This window comes from Sus scrofa, chromosome 11 (assembly GCF_054392235.1).
Source record: "Sus scrofa isolate SSC_HxYL_T2T_F1_AM1 chromosome 11, Sscrofa_HxYL_maternal_Yorkshire_Landrace_v2.0, whole genome shotgun sequence".
NCBI classification, from domain to species: Eukaryota; Metazoa; Chordata; class Mammalia; order Artiodactyla; family Suidae; genus Sus; species Sus scrofa.
The window spans coordinates 83,640,311-83,658,042 of NC_139393.1; positions in this window are offsets into that span (position 1 = coordinate 83,640,311).

Sequence of the window (17,732 nt, forward strand, 5' to 3'; positions counted from 1 at the left end):
CACGCCTCTGCTGTGACAAGATGGGATCTTTAACCCACTGCGCCACAAGGGAACTCCTAAAACGTATTTCCGCTGCAATCGCTGCTTTTATCTCCACCGCCACATTTTCAGTTCAGACCCTGATCCTCCGCCCACACTGCAGTGACCCAGGACACTCGCTGCTCCCTCGGTTTAGGGCTTCTCGACCTTGGCACTGTGGACAATTCCAGTTGGACAGCTCTGCTGCGGGGGTTGGGGGAGGGTGCCCCGTGTGTTGTGGGATGTTTCCCAGCATCCCTGAGTCTACACACTCAAAACCAAGAGCCACCCCCATCCTGGTCGTGACAGCCACGATGTCTGCAGACACAGCCCAACTCCCCGCGGGGGCAAAAGCAACCCCAGTCATGAACCACCGCCATGGTCTCTCCCAAGTCCAACACGTTCTGTTCACTCTCTTTCCCATGTGTTAGCTCAGCGTCGCCGTGCTGGTGAGGTCTCTCCTGATCATGCACGGAAGCTCCGCTCATCCAATGCCCATGTTTAATTTCCACCCGTATCTCCAGCTCGGTCAACTCCTTGATTTTTCCTCCCTGCTGCGTATCACTTCCTGATATATCTCACCTCTCATAGTTGTTTAGAGCCTGTCTCTCCTCCCCGTGGGGTGGGTGATGCTCCATCTGGGTGTCTTTCTTGGGCGATCTCTTCACTTTATACCTCCTAGGTGCCCTTGGTTTGGGCATGATCTCTCCATGTCCCCTGTCCCCTCAACCTCTCTCCCAAATGCCAGCAGTCCCTCCTCGTCATTCAGTCGTGAAAATGAGACCGTGTTGCCCTGCTCACAGCATCTCGCAGCATCCATCCTCCACGGTTGACCCCCGAACCCTTTCACGTGACTAGTCCTGCAGGGACTCAGCTGGAGCCTCTGCCCCTCTACCCTCTGACTCACGCTGCCGTCAGACCCATGTCCAGTGACCTCTGGCCTTTGTGCATCTTTTCCCCAGCCTGAAACGCCCTCGTCCCATCTTTCCTGCAGGCAAAGGTTCTGCCCATCCTTCATGTCTCACCACAAGTGCTGACTTTTTGATAAATGCCCTCTTGATTCTCATGTAGAGTTCGTTTTCTTTTTCTCGGGTTTTAAACACATGTTTGACACACTTCCAGAAAAATAAAAATGGGACGGTGTTTTAGATTCTGCACATGCTGTTTGTTTTCTCAGTGGCCTCTAAGGCCCTTGAATGAAGAACTATGTACCGTTGCATTCTGTTGCTAGCAGAGCATTGGGCAGAAGGCAAAATGCTTGTTGAGCACAGGAACAGGTCTTGCTTTGTATGTTACCTTGTATCACGTATTTTGATGAAATCTTTTCTTAGGCTGGATCCGTGGTTCTCAAACTGTGCTGAGGGGCCCCAAGGAGCCGCAGTGAACACAGGCAAACCCAGGATGTTTCGAACATTTAAGGGAATAAACACAGCAGTTATCCACATCTGCTGACCATCTCACGAGCGACCAGCTCTGAGTAATTCAGTTTCAACATTACGTCATATTACCCTTCATCGGATGGTGTTGAGTCTCAGTAAAGCTGGATTTTTGGTTGTTACGACGATAAAAAGCAAATTCGACATGATGGTCAAGCGAAGGAAAAAGTGTGTTATCTTCAGTCCTGCCAAAGATTAGACAAGCTGAAGAGTGCCCAGCAGGCATCTGCGTCCCTTAGTAAGTCATGTTGTTTATTTAAGAGTGAAATAAATACTTTTGCCTTCAATTCATGTGTGTTATTTTTTCAAATGATGACTAAGTTGTTAGGATATAAATACATATTAAGACGTTTGAACCTAACTTCTTAGTAGCTATGAAGTGTAAGTAATATTTCATAAACCTATACTATCAGATATTTCTTTTAGCCTAGGCATGCTGTGAGAAAATACTAAGACATAGACGGCACCAGGAATAGGGAGAATCTGGGATATTCTTCCTGAGAAAGAGAATTTCTGGTTAGAGTCTTTATTTGTGAACAACAAAAACTGACTCCTGCTGATTTCAGAAAAGTAAAGGAATTCATTGAGACTATGCTTTGGGGTTTCCTGAATCACTGGAATGAATAGCTTTAAGCCCAGGCTGGGGGCAAAACTTCCCAGAACGATTGAGAAAACTAAATCTTTTCCAACTGGCCAGGAGAGAAGTTGCTAGAGACTCAGTGCCATCTCTACAGAGAGAGGAAAGAGAGATAAAAATTGAGACAGAAAGACAGGAGAAGAGTGATACTGAGACACACACACACACACACACCCACCCACCCACACACACACACACACACACACACTGTCTACCATTCTCACCTCTGCCATCATCTGCTCCCAAGTCCCTTCCCCGGCAGCCACTTCTGGTTGGCAAACAAGCCACAGGCCTTTGCCCACGATGGAAACAGCAAAGGCAGTTTCTTGCTTTTTAAGTTGCTGTAGATGCGTGTTCAGATTAGAGACTCAAGTCTCGTGGGAAAATCCCACTTCATTCCATTTACAGAGGGAAAGGAATTGGGGAACTTGAGATGCAAGAACAGCTTGAGAGTTACCATCAGGTAAGTGAAACCCTGAGACGGTGGATGGCGCTTGCTTTCCATGGTCATGTGGCCACGAAAGGAAAGCAGAGAGATTCAAGCTCAGGTGATGAGGACACTTCTGGAGGGTGGCCGTTCGAGGGTGGCCGGGACGGCCGCCGTCAGCCACACGCTCCCGTGGCTGCGGTAACCACATATAGTGGCGGGACTGGAGCAGGCGTCCAGGGGTCCCAAGCAGGGGGCGGACTGCCAGGCACATTGGTCTCGGAGACCCAATAGACGTTCGGACATGGAATCTGAAATGCAAAAGAGCGTGAATAAGTATAACTACATTTTGAAAGCGTTTTCCAAAAACCTGCTGCCCATTCTCTACTGTCCTGCATCTAATGACATTCCCTCGCTGGTGACAAATGAAGCACATGTTTCTATATACAAAGGACAGTTACGCAGCCCTTATTTTTTCTTCTACTATTTTCATGCTTTTTCTTCTAGTTTTATTGCCGTGTGACTGACAGACAGTCTGTATACGTTTAAGACATGGAGCATCATGATTTGATTTACATACATCGCGAAGGGACCATTGCCAATCTAGAAAAATCCATCATCTCATATGAATACAAAATAAATTTTTTAATGATTTTCACTTTTCCATCATCACCGGTTTACAGTTTGCTGTCAATTTTCTACTGTACAGCAAGGTGACCCAGTCACACATACACATATACATTCTTAAAATGTTTTTCTTGCATTGAGAATGCTTCAGCTTTACTCTCTTACCAACTTTCGTATGTAATGCACAGCAGTGTTAATTATATTTAGGAAGCACAATTTTTAAAAATTTATTTTATCGAAGTAGAATTGATTTACACTGTTGTGTTAATTTCAGCTCCACAGCACAGTGATTCAATTATATACATATGTACATTCTTTTTCATATTCTTTTCCATGACGGTTCTTCACGGGATATTGAATGGAGTTCCCTGTGTTACACAGCAGGTCCTGGTTGTTTATCCATCCTGCATATAATAGTTTGCATCTGCTGATCCCAAATTTCTAATCCATCCTTCCCTACCCCCCTCCCTTGGCAACCACAAGTCTGTTTTCTATGTCTGTGAGTCTGTTTCTGTTTCATAGCTAAGTTTTGAAACATAATTTTATTTATTTATTTATTTATTTATTTATTTATTTTGCCTTTTCTAGGGCCGCTCCCGCAGCATATGGAGGCTCCCAGACTAGGGGTCTAATCAGAGCTGTAGCCACCGGCCTACAACAGAGCCACAGCAACGCGGGATCCGAGCCGCGTCTGCAACCTACACCACAGCAACGCCGGATCCTTAACCCACTGAGTAAGGCCAGGGATTGAACCTGCAACCTCATGGTTCCTAGTCAGATTCGTTAACCACTGTGCCACAACGGGAACTCCTGAAACATAATTTTAATGACGTTTTTCTCTCATCTTAAAAAAGCCTCTCACTGAAAAATTAAACATAAAAAACAAAACAAAAAACAAACGAAAAAAAACCCACCAGGTGAGTTACTTCTTAAACCATTTGGCACAAAGCAAGGTTAATTTTTGGATTATTTCCCTCTAGATTTTTTCCTCTTATCTTATTTGAAGAGTTGTGATTCCATCTTTGTCACATTTTTATGTATCTTTCTGTAATAGGTCAGTGTGAGAATTACTGGATAAAACTGTATCGCTATTTTAACAATGGAGTTTCTTATTTTCTTTATAAAGTGAACACCAAGTTCTAAAATAATTATTATAAAAACATACTGACATAAAATCAATTTTTAATGCACCAAATAAAGATCTTAAAGGATTTCGATACATATTAGAAAATACATTACCATGACTTGTACAAAATGGGACAGAAATTTGATTTTCCATACTATAAATGACTTGAGAGAAATGCACAACGGATAAGGGTTAAAGTATTTCTGTAGATGATAAAAATGATGGAATTCTTAAAAGATGATGAAATTGGGGATTAAAAAAAAGAAAAACTGCACTCCTTTTGGGAGAGTGGTGGCAGCTGCTAAAACTCTTTTAACAGTAGCTGCGTCTTAAGGGGATAATTTCCAGTGGAAAGAGGTTCCACGCGAGCCAGGAGCCCTTCTAACTCGTGTTGAGCAAAAAGAACAAACCAAATAAGAATCGACTGCTAGTGAGCTGGGAAAGAAAATGCATTTTCAGAAGGAGAATGACTGCCACGTAGGAGGCGAAGTCAGATCCCGGGGGAGGCGGGGCGGGGGGGGGGGATTCGGCTGAGTTAATTGAAAGATGCAAAGAGGCAGAGGAAGATAGTTGAGTCAGAACAGCTAAAGGGCTCAGCCTAGGAAGGGTTTCTGACCCTGAGAGAAAGGGGGTGTCGGGAGTGGGGAACGGTCCCCATGGACACCAAGGCCAGCGGTCCAGAGACCCTGCTTTGAGGAGTGCCCGGAGCAGAGGAAACAGAGCCAGGGCCTGCCTCCTGGTGTCTGGACACATCCCACCCAGTCTGGACGGGTTCGGCCTCCTGGCAGGTGAGTTACGTTTCCTGTGTTTTGGTTTTCCAAATGAAAGCAAGTCAGGTTGCGTCCCAACAAGCCTCCTGGTGCGGTGCACACCCGAGGCTCCGATCAGCTTCTGCACAAGGACCACCAGCTCCGGGGAACACCTGTGCCGTTCCCGCGCCTGCGTGGGTCGGCGTGTCGGTCTCATGCAGGACCACGTAGGTAGACAGTCATCGGTCTGTGGGACAAGGGGCTGCAGTCTTTGGACTTCCTGCCAGCAAAAGTTCCAGCAGCTGGGGGGCATCGGCCACGCCCAAGAGCCATGTGCAGTTCTCACCATAGGAGTCTGAACGTGGTCCTCGCGCAGGGTCAGTGTTCTGGCTGTTGCCATGAGCAAGATGGATTACTCTGACCAACGCATTGGAAAAACAATGCCTTCGAGCCCGAAGACATTCTAAGTTATTGGCATGGCTATGCCAAAGTCATCAAGACTCTGCAGGGTGCCCTTTATAGCGGAGCTGACTCGCCTAAACTAGTAGCCAGTTGCTTAGCCCTGAGTAAGACTGTTTTACTACAGGGTCTGGAGACCCAGGTGGGATGCCTGCTGGTCCTGTGAACTTAAAATCTCTCCAACTCAACCTTGTCACACTTCTGCCTGGGAGGCAAAACAAACATTTCCTGCAGGTTTCCCCTCATTAGGCAGTGAGAATTTAAAAACCGGAGAATTCTTGGCTGTTAATTTTTGTCCTCAACCCTTTTGACAACCTCAGTTCTGTTTATCTGACACAATTTTTAATTTCCCCTCCATGCTGGGCTCATCCTTTCTCTTAATGCTAAGTTTCTCTCATGCCCCATAAGATGTACCAAGAATTTTTACTCTATTACTAGGTGAGTGATGGTTAATGACCAACTGATGCCTGCTTTGTCTTTCAAATCCGGTGTCTGCAAAAGTAATGGGTGTGAAGATATTTTTGAATTGTTAAGCACTACACACACACACACACACACACACACACATATACAGCTACATATAATGCATATATGGGTTATGCATATACCTATGTATGTACGTATAAGATGCCCACGCATGCTGAGAGCAAGAGAGAGGTGGGCGGACAGGTATGTTACCAGTGAGAATCAGGAGAGACAACAAAAGAAACACCTTCACCCTATATTTGCTCTTGGCCTTGAGTGCAGGTGCCCGGCTCTAACCCATCCATCTCAGCCAACAGAGGCAGAGGCAGCTGGGAGATAAGGTGGACTGAGGGCCGGGGGCAGGGGGGGCGCTGGCTTCGTGCCCCAGGGCACAGGGCAAGGTCTCCTCACTTGGCTGGCCACTGCCATATCTGTTACCTCTGTAGCCCACCCGTTCTTTAGTTTCATTGGCTACGCCGAGTAAGTAAAGCCGCCAGGCGCCTCTGAATGGCAGCACGATGTCTACTTTTGTTTCTCAGGTAGGCTTTTCTATCATAAATGAAATCGGTAAGTTTAATTAGAGATCAAGATTGATCTGTGGAGATGTGCACTAAATGAATGACCTTGTCTGCCCTTTTTTTCCTGGGCGGGGAGTGTCCCTAGTGTTTTCCCATAGGATTACCTTAATTGTCTGTTGGTTGGTATTTGGTGAACAGGTGCTTTTGGAAGATGTAACCCTTCATAGAGGACTTTTGTGTGTGTGTCTTTGTAGGGCTGCACCCACAGCATGTGGAAGTTCCCAGACTAGGGGTTGAATTGGAGCTGTAGTTGCCAGCCCACACCACAGCCACAGCAATACCAGAACCGAGTTGCATCTGTGACCTACACCACAGCTCATGGAAATGCCAGATCCCTAAGTCCACTGATGGAGGCCAGGGATCAAACCCGTGTCCTCATAGACACTAGTTGGGTTCATGACCCTGAGCCACAGCAGGAACTCCAAGGAGCAGTTTTTAAAATGAGCATCTGAGGAGTTCCCTGGTGGCCTAGTGGTTAAGGATCCAGCATTGTCTCTGCTGTGGCACAGGTTTGATCTCTGGCCTGGGAACTTCCACATGCCTAAGGGACAGACAGACAGACACACAGACACACAGACACACACACACACACATGCCCCTAAAATGAACATTTCAAAAAGCCCTGTGAACATGGAAAAACTTAAGGTTACCAAACAGGACAGGTGTGGGGAGGGATGAACTACGAGTGTGGGATTAACAGATACGCGCTACTGTGTGAAAGACAAAGGACAAGGACCTACTGCACAGCACAGGGAACGCTACTCAATATCTCATAATAACCGATCATGGAAAAGAATCAGAACAAGATATACGTTACTGAATCCCTTTACTGTACATCTGAAACATTGTAACTCAACTAGACAGCAATAAAAATAAATTAATTAAAATAAAATGGCCCTGTGATCTGGCTGCAAAACTGTTGGGAGGCCCCAGCCACACCTGAGCCCACAGACACCCACAGGTACGCTGTGTTCAGTTCATCTCTCTCTCCGTTCATTTTATCCAAATGCAATTAAGCCTTCGGATAAAGACATTGACCATGACCTTGTCATGGCTCTCGTGCCATTGGCTTTTGTACTGCATGTGACACTTCTAACCTAACTTTAACCCCTAAGTTAAGGACAAAATAAAGTATATACGTTCTCACATCCGTCCCTCTACCTATAATGCATCCGTTCTCCTTTCTAGATCGAATGTGGACCATTGGAAGAGCTGCCGCGCTCCAAGTGACCCAGGCGTTTATCCCCTGTTAGAAGTTTCACAAACAGTGAAGCAGCCACACTTTGAGCAGGATCTACCAGAGAAGCTTGTACAGTCATCAGTCAGGTACTTAGGTCACACTCACGTTGTTAATTTAATGAATTTTATGTTAATTTTATGTTAATGAATTTTAATAGCTTATTTTAAGTAAAAGACACTCCTTCCCCTGCTTCTTTTGTTGTGTATGCCATTTTTCTAAAGTGGCTTACTATCCCTCCACCACAATTTAATAAAAAGAAAAAGCCCATCTTATTACAAAAACATCCAGCAACACATCCATATAATGCTTGACTTGATGGTCACCTCCGATGGTTTAAGGAATGTCATTTTAAAGTCAAGTCCGATTGTGGAAAGTTACGTGGACGTGAAGAGCAAAGCTGCGCTTCTCGACGTGGTCAAGGAGACGGGACGCACCGCTGGGTGCGGCTATACTTTTCAGCGGGAGACACAGACGGGGGCATCGCTTCCCCTCTATAGTTTCCCACAACGCGGGTGGATCATTTGCCAACTCACGCTCTAGCTTTTAGACCAGAAGCGCAACTTTGCTTTAGGTTCCCCTGGTTTTTCTTCATTTCCGATAATGGCTTTATGTAGAACAATCTGTAATAGGCTTTAGTTTGTTCATTACATCAAGAAATTTCCATTGAGCCCATTCTCTTCATGAGAGTCAGACAGATACTCCTAGATGCTAGAGGCCTTTGAGATTTTCTCCTTTGGACCAACCCTGGCAGAGACCTGAAAACTCACCTGCTTATTGTTGCATCAAGGAGCTGACGTAGCTTCTTCCTCCATCTTCCTCCTCAGGGTAACACCCTCCCGGCCCCCCCAGAAGTCCTCCCTTGGGGGGGAGGGCAGCCTGCCAGAAGGAAGAGTGGGAGAAGCGGTTCCTGGAGCGGTCATTCCTGTCCCGACAGCTGTGAGGATCTGCTGAGCTCAGAGGAACCGAGGCTGATACCCGGCACACAAAAGAACCGCCGCCATTCAAGTCGAAGGGTGGCCCAGAGCCGTGATGAAGTGATGCTTAAGATCAGAACGTCGAGAAGAACTGAGTGTGTCCACACTTGGTGAGGCAGGGGCCTCAGTGTCTCCACCCCAAAACTGCCAGCCTCTGGGCTCCATCAGAGCCGCAAAGAGCTGTGAAGGGCCTGAGACCTTACCCTTCTCACAAGCCATCCAGTTAGATGGGCAGAGTTCCCTGGGTTGTTGTCGAAAGGTTCGAGACTCCTGGGTCAGAGGGGAAGACCTTATTTTAATTCATGCACAGCATCAGCCTGGATTTTTGCCTGTCTACACTGATTTGTTTTGCCCCCATGTCCCACAGTATGGATGAGCACACACAGTTTTCCAAGAAGGAGGCAAAGGCAGACACAAGAGGGCTTCTGGGAACTTTGGACATGCTCTTTTTTTCTTTCTTTCTTTTCACAGCTGCACCCAAAGCACATGGAGGTCCCCAGGCTAGGGGTCGAATGGGAGCTGCAACTTCGGCCTACACCACAGCCACAGCAACGCGGGATCCGAGCCACAACTGTGACCTACACCACAGCTCATGGCAACATCACATCCTTAACCAACTGAGTGAGGCCAGGGATCGAACCCACATCTTCATGGCTGCTATGTCGGCTTCTTAACCTGCTGAGCCACAACGAGAATGCCCTGGACATGCTCTTAGAGAAGATAAAGACACATTGGCCGTTAGCATTTCACGGTGTGGCCTTCCAGACCTTGGGCACACGTGCGCATCTTTTATTTATCGTGGTGTTCAATGCTCTTCTTCTAGGCTTTGAGTAGCTGCACGGTAGCACTGGTGTGAAAGTGCTCTAGTGGATACAACCAAACCTCTATTTTTGGAAATTTAAATTGCCTGTAATTGTTTGCTGTTATAAATAGCTCTCTGAAGGACGTTCTGACGTTCTCGTTATCCTTCAGATCCATTTCTAGACATGAATTTGCTGATTCAAGAAGAAGCCAAAACCGACTTCAAAACATAGTGTAAAATTGTAGGCTTTTTCTGACTTGAATCCTGGCATGCTCTGTCATGCTGTAAGCAGCACATATTTAGTTGAATTTTTTTTTTTTTTTAGGGATGCAATCACAGCATATGGAAGTTCCCAGGCTAGGGGTCGAATCGAGCTACAGCTGCTGGCCACAGCCACAGCCACAGCAATGCCAGATCCAAGCCATGTCTGCAAACTACACCTCTGCTCACAGCAATGCTGGATTCTTAATCCACTGAGTGGGGCCAGGGATCAAACCTCGTCCTCATGGATACTAGTCAGGTTTGTTACTGCTGAGCCACCACAGGAAGCCCCAGTTGAATATTTTCAATTCAGTACACATACGAGTTAAGCAACCTCAGTGGTACAAAAAGCCAGCTAACTAGCCCTACCCTCCCCCCAACCCCCCACCAGCTTCCCAGCCCCCGAGTCCCCCTCTCAGATGTCCACGTGATGCTGAGGGGCTGATGGGTATTTTGCACTTTTTCCAGGTCTGGGCTCGTATGGATAAACTGCCTACAAATGTTTTTGTATAAATTTTACAGTACTTGTTTTTCCCCTTTCTTTCTTGGGTTAGAGAGCAGATGCTTGGTGAACGTTTGCAGTAATAACAACTCACTTTGCCCACTGGTTCTACCATCCTGGGCTCCCTCCAGCGACAGCTGGGCTTCCGTCATCCCCACAGTTACTGGTCTGCAGAGATTTAAGTTAGCTAAGCCCTCACGGTTGTGCCCTGGTGTCTCCTGGTGATTCTGAGGCTCATTTTCTAATCACTAAGGAGGACACGGTACTCCAGGGAGAGCAGAAAGGGGGTGCTTTTTGTGATCCCTGAGATGCAGAATCTGATAGAAAGGATACAATAGAATTTACAATACAGAAACAGACGCAAAGTTTTTGAAACCAAACTTATGTTTAGCAAAGAAAAAACGTGGGGGGATAAATTAGGGGGTGAGGATTGCTATAAACCCACTATCAAGTATGAAATAGACAGGTAACCTATGGGGAACCCACTGTAGAGCACAGGGGAATTTACTCAGTACCGTGGGGCAACCTACATGGGAAAAGGATCTGATGAGGAGAGGATCTGTGTGTGTAACTGATTTACTTTGCTGTTTGCCTGAAATTAACACTGCTTTGTAGATCAACAGTATTCCAATAAAATTAAAAAAAAAAAGAAGAAAGAAAGAAAGAAAAGAGAGGAGTTCCTATTGTGGCTCAGTGGAAACAAATCCGACTAGGAACCATGAGGTTGCAGGTTTGATCCCTGGCCTCGTTCAGTGGGTTAAGGATCCGGCGTTGCCGTGAGCTGTGGTGTAGGTCCCAGATGCGGCTCAGATCCCAAGTTGCTGTGGCTGCGGTGTAGGCTAGCAGCTACAGCCCCGATTTGACCCTTAGCCTGGGAACCTCCATATGGGTGCTTTTTGAAAAATTCTTCTGAATGAGCTTATAGAAAAATACAGACACAAATGTTATTAGCATTTCAGGTTGTGTGTTTCCAGCTTTTTTTCTCTCTCTCACACATGCACACACACACCATTCTGTTGAATGTGATGAATATTCACTATGCGCTGCCTGTGTCCGCTCAAAATTCAAAATTCACACTTGGGAGCCCAACTCCCAATATGATGGTGTCTGGAGGTGGACGCTTTGGGAGGTGATGAGGTTTAGACGAGGCCTTGCAGGTGGGGCCCAGTGGTGAGAAGGCGCCCTCATAAAAGCTGGGATGCGAGATCCTTCAGGGAAAGGCCCTGAGAGGACCAAACCCTGACAAGGACTTTCACGAGAGCCAGACACGCCAGCACCCCGATCTCGGACTTCCAGCTTCCAGACCCTCGAGGAATGAGTGTTTGCTGTTTAAATCACCCAGGGTCCGGGACTCGGCTTTGGAGGCTGAAACTCACTAAGACAAGCTTCTTACGTGATTCAATGTCCTGCTTTCACATCCGTTTCAGAGCGTGAGGCTGCCCAGCGCCTGGGTCACGCAGCCGGGGCCCCGGCCTCTCTGTGTTTCCTGGCACCTTGATCCATCATGGTTTGTCGTAACACCTGTCAGGACCAGAGTCCCCTCCCCTAGGACACAGTCATCCTTAGGTGGTGGCCCACACCCTGGATGTTCTCTGAGGCATCTTCCTTCTGGTGTCTGGTGGTGGGACCCTCCACCTCCCGCTGCCGTCCTGCCAGCACCTCCTGAACCCCAGGGGCCCCACCGCACACAAGGGCAGCCTTGTAGCTGCTCAGAGATTGCAAGGACCTGAGGCATTTATCTGGAGCTTTTTCCCTGTGTGACTTCCTTCTCTCTGGTCCTGCTCACAAACTCCAGCTGCCCAGCAGCCCCCAGTCCTGCTTCTCTTGGGCTCTGCTTCTGCCTTAGGTCGCAGTGGGCCTCCAGGCAGGAAACTGGGGCGATCGGGATCAGGTGTGTCTTTCTCTTCTCTCTCCGAACACAGGGCTACACGTCCTGTTGTCTGATCTCTGAGAATGGCTGCTTCCCAATTTTGTTGTTAACTTACGCCGGGAGTGCTGTTCCGCCCCAGGTCCTGTCTCATTGGTCAATGATTCTGCCATTAAAAACAAACTTTCAGTGGACATACGTATCATCCTCTGTTTGCAGATACCTCAAATAATTTTCTTTGGCTATTTACTAAAAGTGATAACACCGAGGGAGTTCCCGTTGTGGCGCAGCAGAAACGAACCCGACTAGGATCCATGACGATGCAGGTTTGATCCCTGGCCTCGCCAGTGGGTTAAGGATCTGGCGTTGCCATGAGCTGTGGTGTAGGTCACAAATGTGGCTTGGATCCCGTGTTGCTGTGGCTGTGGTGTAGGCTGGCAGTTGCAGCTCTGATTGGACCCCTAGCCTGGGAACCTCCATATGACACAGGTGCGGCCCTAAAACAGCAAAGCAAAGCAAAAAAAAAAGGTGATAACAGTGAGTCAAGATCATACAGGTTTGGGGAGTTCCCTTTGTGGTTCAGCGGGTTGAGGACCTGACCTAGTCTCTGTGAGGATGTGGATTTGATCCCTGGCCTTGCTCACTGGTTTGAGGATCCAGGATTGTCACCAGCTGCTGCATAGGTCCAAGGAGCAGCTCAAATCCAGCTGCTGTGACTGTGGCGGCTTTGATTCAACCCTTGGCCTGGGAACTTCGGTATGGCTGTAAAAATGAAAAAAAGAAAAAATTATATGGGTTTTGAATGTCCCCTAATTGTGCTATTTCCTTTAGCTATACCCTGAATATTTCATTAGTAGGTGGGCAGTTTTATTTTATTTTATTTTATTTTATTTTATTTTTGCTTTTTAGGGCCACCCCAGCACATATGGAGGTTCCCAGGCTAGCAATTGAATTGAAGCTGAGGCCGCCAGCCTATACCACAGCCACAGCAACCCAGGATCCGAGCCGCATCTGTGACCTACACCACAGGTCACGGCAACGCCAGATCCTTAACCCACTGAGCGAGGTCGGGGATTGAACCTACAACCTCATGGTTCCTAGTTGGATTCGTTAGCCACTGAGCCATGATGGGAACTCCTAATTTTATAACTAAAAGAAATAGATATGTGTATGTACATATATTGTACGCTTCATTCCCCCCCCCACCCCAGGGTCAAGGAGAATGATAAAGAAATGAAAATCTTGCTCAAAAACTTGTATCATCATCTTTGGAAGAAATCCATCTTAACAGTTTCTTATATGCCTTTCAGAATTGTCTAAATCTATACATTTTTTCTTTTCCTTTTTTTTTTTTTTTGTGACACAGCTGGGAATATATTCCTTGCACTGTCATGCACCTTTTTAAAAATTAACAACATATCTTGGATAAAATTCTCCATTTGCACAGATTTGTGCTCTCCTTTTTAAAAATAGCTCTGCTTGGAGTTCCCGTCGTGGCGCAGTGGTTAACAAATCCGACTGAGAACCATGAGGTTGCAGGTTCGATCCCTGGCCTTGCTCAGTGGGTTAAGGGTCCGGCGCTGCCATGAGCTGTGGTGTAGGTCACAGATTCGGCTCAGATCCCACGTTGCTGTGGCTCTGGTATAGGCTGGTGGCTACGGCTCCAATTTGATCCCTAGCCTGGGAACCTCCATATGCCGCTGGAGCGGCCCAAGAAATGGCAAAAAGACAAAAAAAAAAAAAAAAAAAACCCAAAAAACAAAAAAACCTCTCTGCTTTCTGGATGCCCCACAACTTAACTAATCAGTCCTCTGTTGATGGACAGTTACAGTGTTTCAGACAATGTGTGAGGACAGCCCCAGGGCAGGACGTCACGCAGGCACATGCATGTACCTCGAGGGCAAGTCCGCAAGGGACGTTGGGAGTGAAGGAAAGGTGACCGTCATGTGGTTGGATGTTACCAGAACGCTCTCCAGAGAGAGCCCACCCATTTTCATCCCACCAAGCGCAGGCGACACGGTCTGTTGGCCCACACCCTCTGCAGACTGTGAAATGCCAACGCTTCAGACTCTGCCCCTTTGACGGATAAAAAAAAAAGTAGCACCTCAACCCCACTGGTTACGATTTAACTGCTGCCCCTTTCCCTTTCTGGACGTTAGTATCTATGCAAAGGGCCCCTTCATTTCCTCTGAATCACACACGTTAGTGGGGCCAAGCCAGGCCAGGCCCCTGCTGCTCACGTTAGGGAATTAGGTGAACGAGCTCATGACCCCAAGAAGACATTTCCGAGTTGTGTGCTTTCCTGGCATTTATCCAGACTGGATTTTAAGGATTACTCGTGTCTAAACTCTCAGTTGCCATCATTTCTCTTTAGAGTGTTGGATGACACCAGTGTCTGTCCCTACGGTTGTGTAAAAAGGGGAGTCAGGTCCTTCTTAACAGATCTGGGAGCAAGAGAAGCAAAGCTCAGAGTTCCCGTCAAGGCTCAGTGGTTAATCAATCCGACTAGGAACCATGATGTTGCAGGTTCGATCCCTGGCCTCGCTCACTGGGTTAAGGATCTGGCATCGCAGTGAGCTGTGGTGTAGGTTGCAGATTCGGCTCGGATCCCGTGTTGCTGTGGCTGTGGTGTAGGCTGGTGGCTACAGCTCCAATTCGACCCCTAGCCTGGGAACCTCCATATGCCCGGGGAGCAGCCCAAGAAATGGCAAAAAGACGGGGGAAAAAAAAAAAAAAAAAGAAGCAGCAGCAGCAAAGCTCTTGGATAATCTTTGGACACTTGGGTCTCGCTGATCTGCTGTCTGTTGTCACCGTGCATCTGAATTCAACTTCCTTCCCACATCAGGGGTCGTTAGGGTAGATGCTGGCCCTGTAAGGACGGTTGGCTTGAAGGTTCGTGGTTGCACTCTCATTAGTACGAGCAAGTCATGAGGGTATCTGGGAGAAGGTGTTATTTGTGTGGCTACTTGAGCCACTTTCCACCTCCTGTGGGATCTGGGTCCAAGTTGACAGCAAGGACGTGTCCTTCAGAGCCTGCTCCCGGCCCCCTAGGAGCTGCCTCGCGAGCGATGGGAACTGGAAGGAGAGGCTAGAACTCCTGGTCATGTTTCTCGGCCCAAAGAAGGTCCGTGGGGAGAAGAAGGAGCCGAACTGGAGGTGGGACCAGCCACTCACATCTGTAAGCCTCACCGCATTAATCTGGGGGACCAGGACATCAGCGGTGACGTCCTCCTGTGAACAGGCTTTTTTGGGTTGATTCTTAAATAGCCTCCTAGCCTCCATTGCAGCTGCATGATTGTGACCTTATAACAGTTACCATGGAAAGAATTCCTGGATTATAAATAATGGCAATGCGAGTTTCCTAGTTACCAAGCATATTTATAAAATGAATTCCAAAGGTACATGACATTTAATTCCAGCCTATTTTTAGAAACTAAAGGATAATAAAGGAAAACACCCTTTTTTTCTTCCAGAAAGAAAGAGCTGTGCTCTTTTTCCAAATCCAGTTGTAGGCTAGTAGACCTCTATGGCTAGGAGGAAAATTAAAGGTTTTCAGTGATATGCTATTCTTGGGGGCTTAAGGAAAGCCTTTACGAGAACAGATTTCCGTGGTAAATCAAATTACAATGATCATGTATTGGAATTAGATTTATAAAAATTATCTTGGGGAAAAAAGTATTGTCCCTTAATTATCGCATCGGACATCTAATGGGACAGATGAGCCTTCTATTTTGCAAGATATTTTTATTAAAGGAAACCATTGTTTCTCATTCAGACCTCTTGAAAGTAAATGCTTCCCCAGTTGGAGGAGTCACAAACCAGAAAAGGGAAGTGAGGATTCTTAAGGAACTGATTACCTAAGGAAAGCCAACGTGCTGCCGAAATGCAAGCTCAAGGAAATGTTAAGGCGGCGGAAATGCAGTAATTCCACGTTCCTTCAAATATCTTGTGTTTCCCGAACACTGTTCCAGGAGTTGCTTCAAAGAAGTTGGTGCATGAAATTTCCTCAACATGGTTGCAAGGTCTCATAATTGGGGAATGTTCTCCTTTCTGAATCTTGAATTGAGTCCTACCTTTTTGTCTCATGCTCTGATATAGGACATTCAGAAACGTAATAACTAGAACCCCTCACATTAAAATTCTTCTCTCTCCATGTGTATCTAATGTATCATATATTATATATTTGTAAGTTCTTGCTGTTCAGCTTCAATAAATATTTATCGGACACAGTATTCGTTTTTTGTGGCTGTTGGAGCAAATTACGAACAACCTGATAGCTTAAGAGAAAACAAAGTTATTACCCAACAGTTCTCTAAGTAAGAAGTCTGCCAGGGTCTCCCTGGGCAGGGCTGTGTTTCTTCGGGGGGTTCAGGGGACCAGCCACATCGTTATCTTTGCAGCTTCTGCGGGCCTTCCCCGGCTGGAGGCCCTCTTCCCTTCCTCGTCAAGGCGGCCGAGTCCTGCTCAGCCCCAGCTCTCTGACCTCTTCCTCCTCTCACCCTCTTCTGCTTCCCTCTCCCTCTCGTCAGAACGCCGGTGATGACTCGGATACCCCCAGTATCCCAGGGTATTGTCCTCATCGCAAGATGCCTGACTCAGTCACACTGGCCAAGTCCCTTTGGGCGTGGACGCAGCACAGCCCCAGGGTCTGGGACCTGGGATACGGACCCCTTTGGGGAGCAGGACAGTTTTGCTGCCTACCCACATCACTGGTTTATTCTTTCTTCATACCGTCCAAAAAATGCTTCTGGAATTCTTACATATCCACTGTGTGTTTAATACAGGGCAAGGTAGAGGAATAGAGTAACAGTAGCTCCCAATCCCAAACTAACCAATCATGTTTTACATATTTGTAATCAGAGTAAATGCTTTCTATTTGGTGTGTGTGTGAAACCTGCAACAAGGTATGGTTTTACTTTTATTTTTGGTCTTTTTGCCATTTCTTGGGCCACTCCCGTGACATATGGAGGTTCCCAGGCTGGGGGTCCAATCGGAGCTGTAGCTGCCGGCCTACACCACAGCCACAGCGACGTGGGATCCGAGCCGCGTCTGCAACCTACACCACAGCTCACGGCAACGCCGGATCCTTAACCCACTGAGCAAGGCCAGGGACCGAACCCGCAACCTCATGGTTCCTAGTCGGATTCGTCAACCACTGCGCCACGACGGGAACTCCGGTAGGGCTTTTCTTTTCAAACGTACAGTCCTGCTCCTGTCTTTCCGTCTACTTCCTAAAATTGACTCCCACTGGCTCTTTGCTCAGATAAAGAGATAAAGAGTTCTCAACTTCTCTGATACTCACACTCTCTCCCTTCGGCTTTATTTTTTCTTCTAGAGCCGATTCCACTTCTTGTGGTTCTTTTAGTTTTAAATCTGCCTCCCCACTGTTGCTCATTTCTCTCGGTCACACGCAGCAAATGGGGAAAGGCACTCCGTATGCAGTGGTGAAGGTACACGGGTGGTGACTGTGGTATCTGCGCATAAGGCTGCGAGGTTTGGAGCCTAGCATTTTCCTTTTTTTGCCATGTGTTAATACCCTTTCCCCCCACTTCTGGAACTGTAGC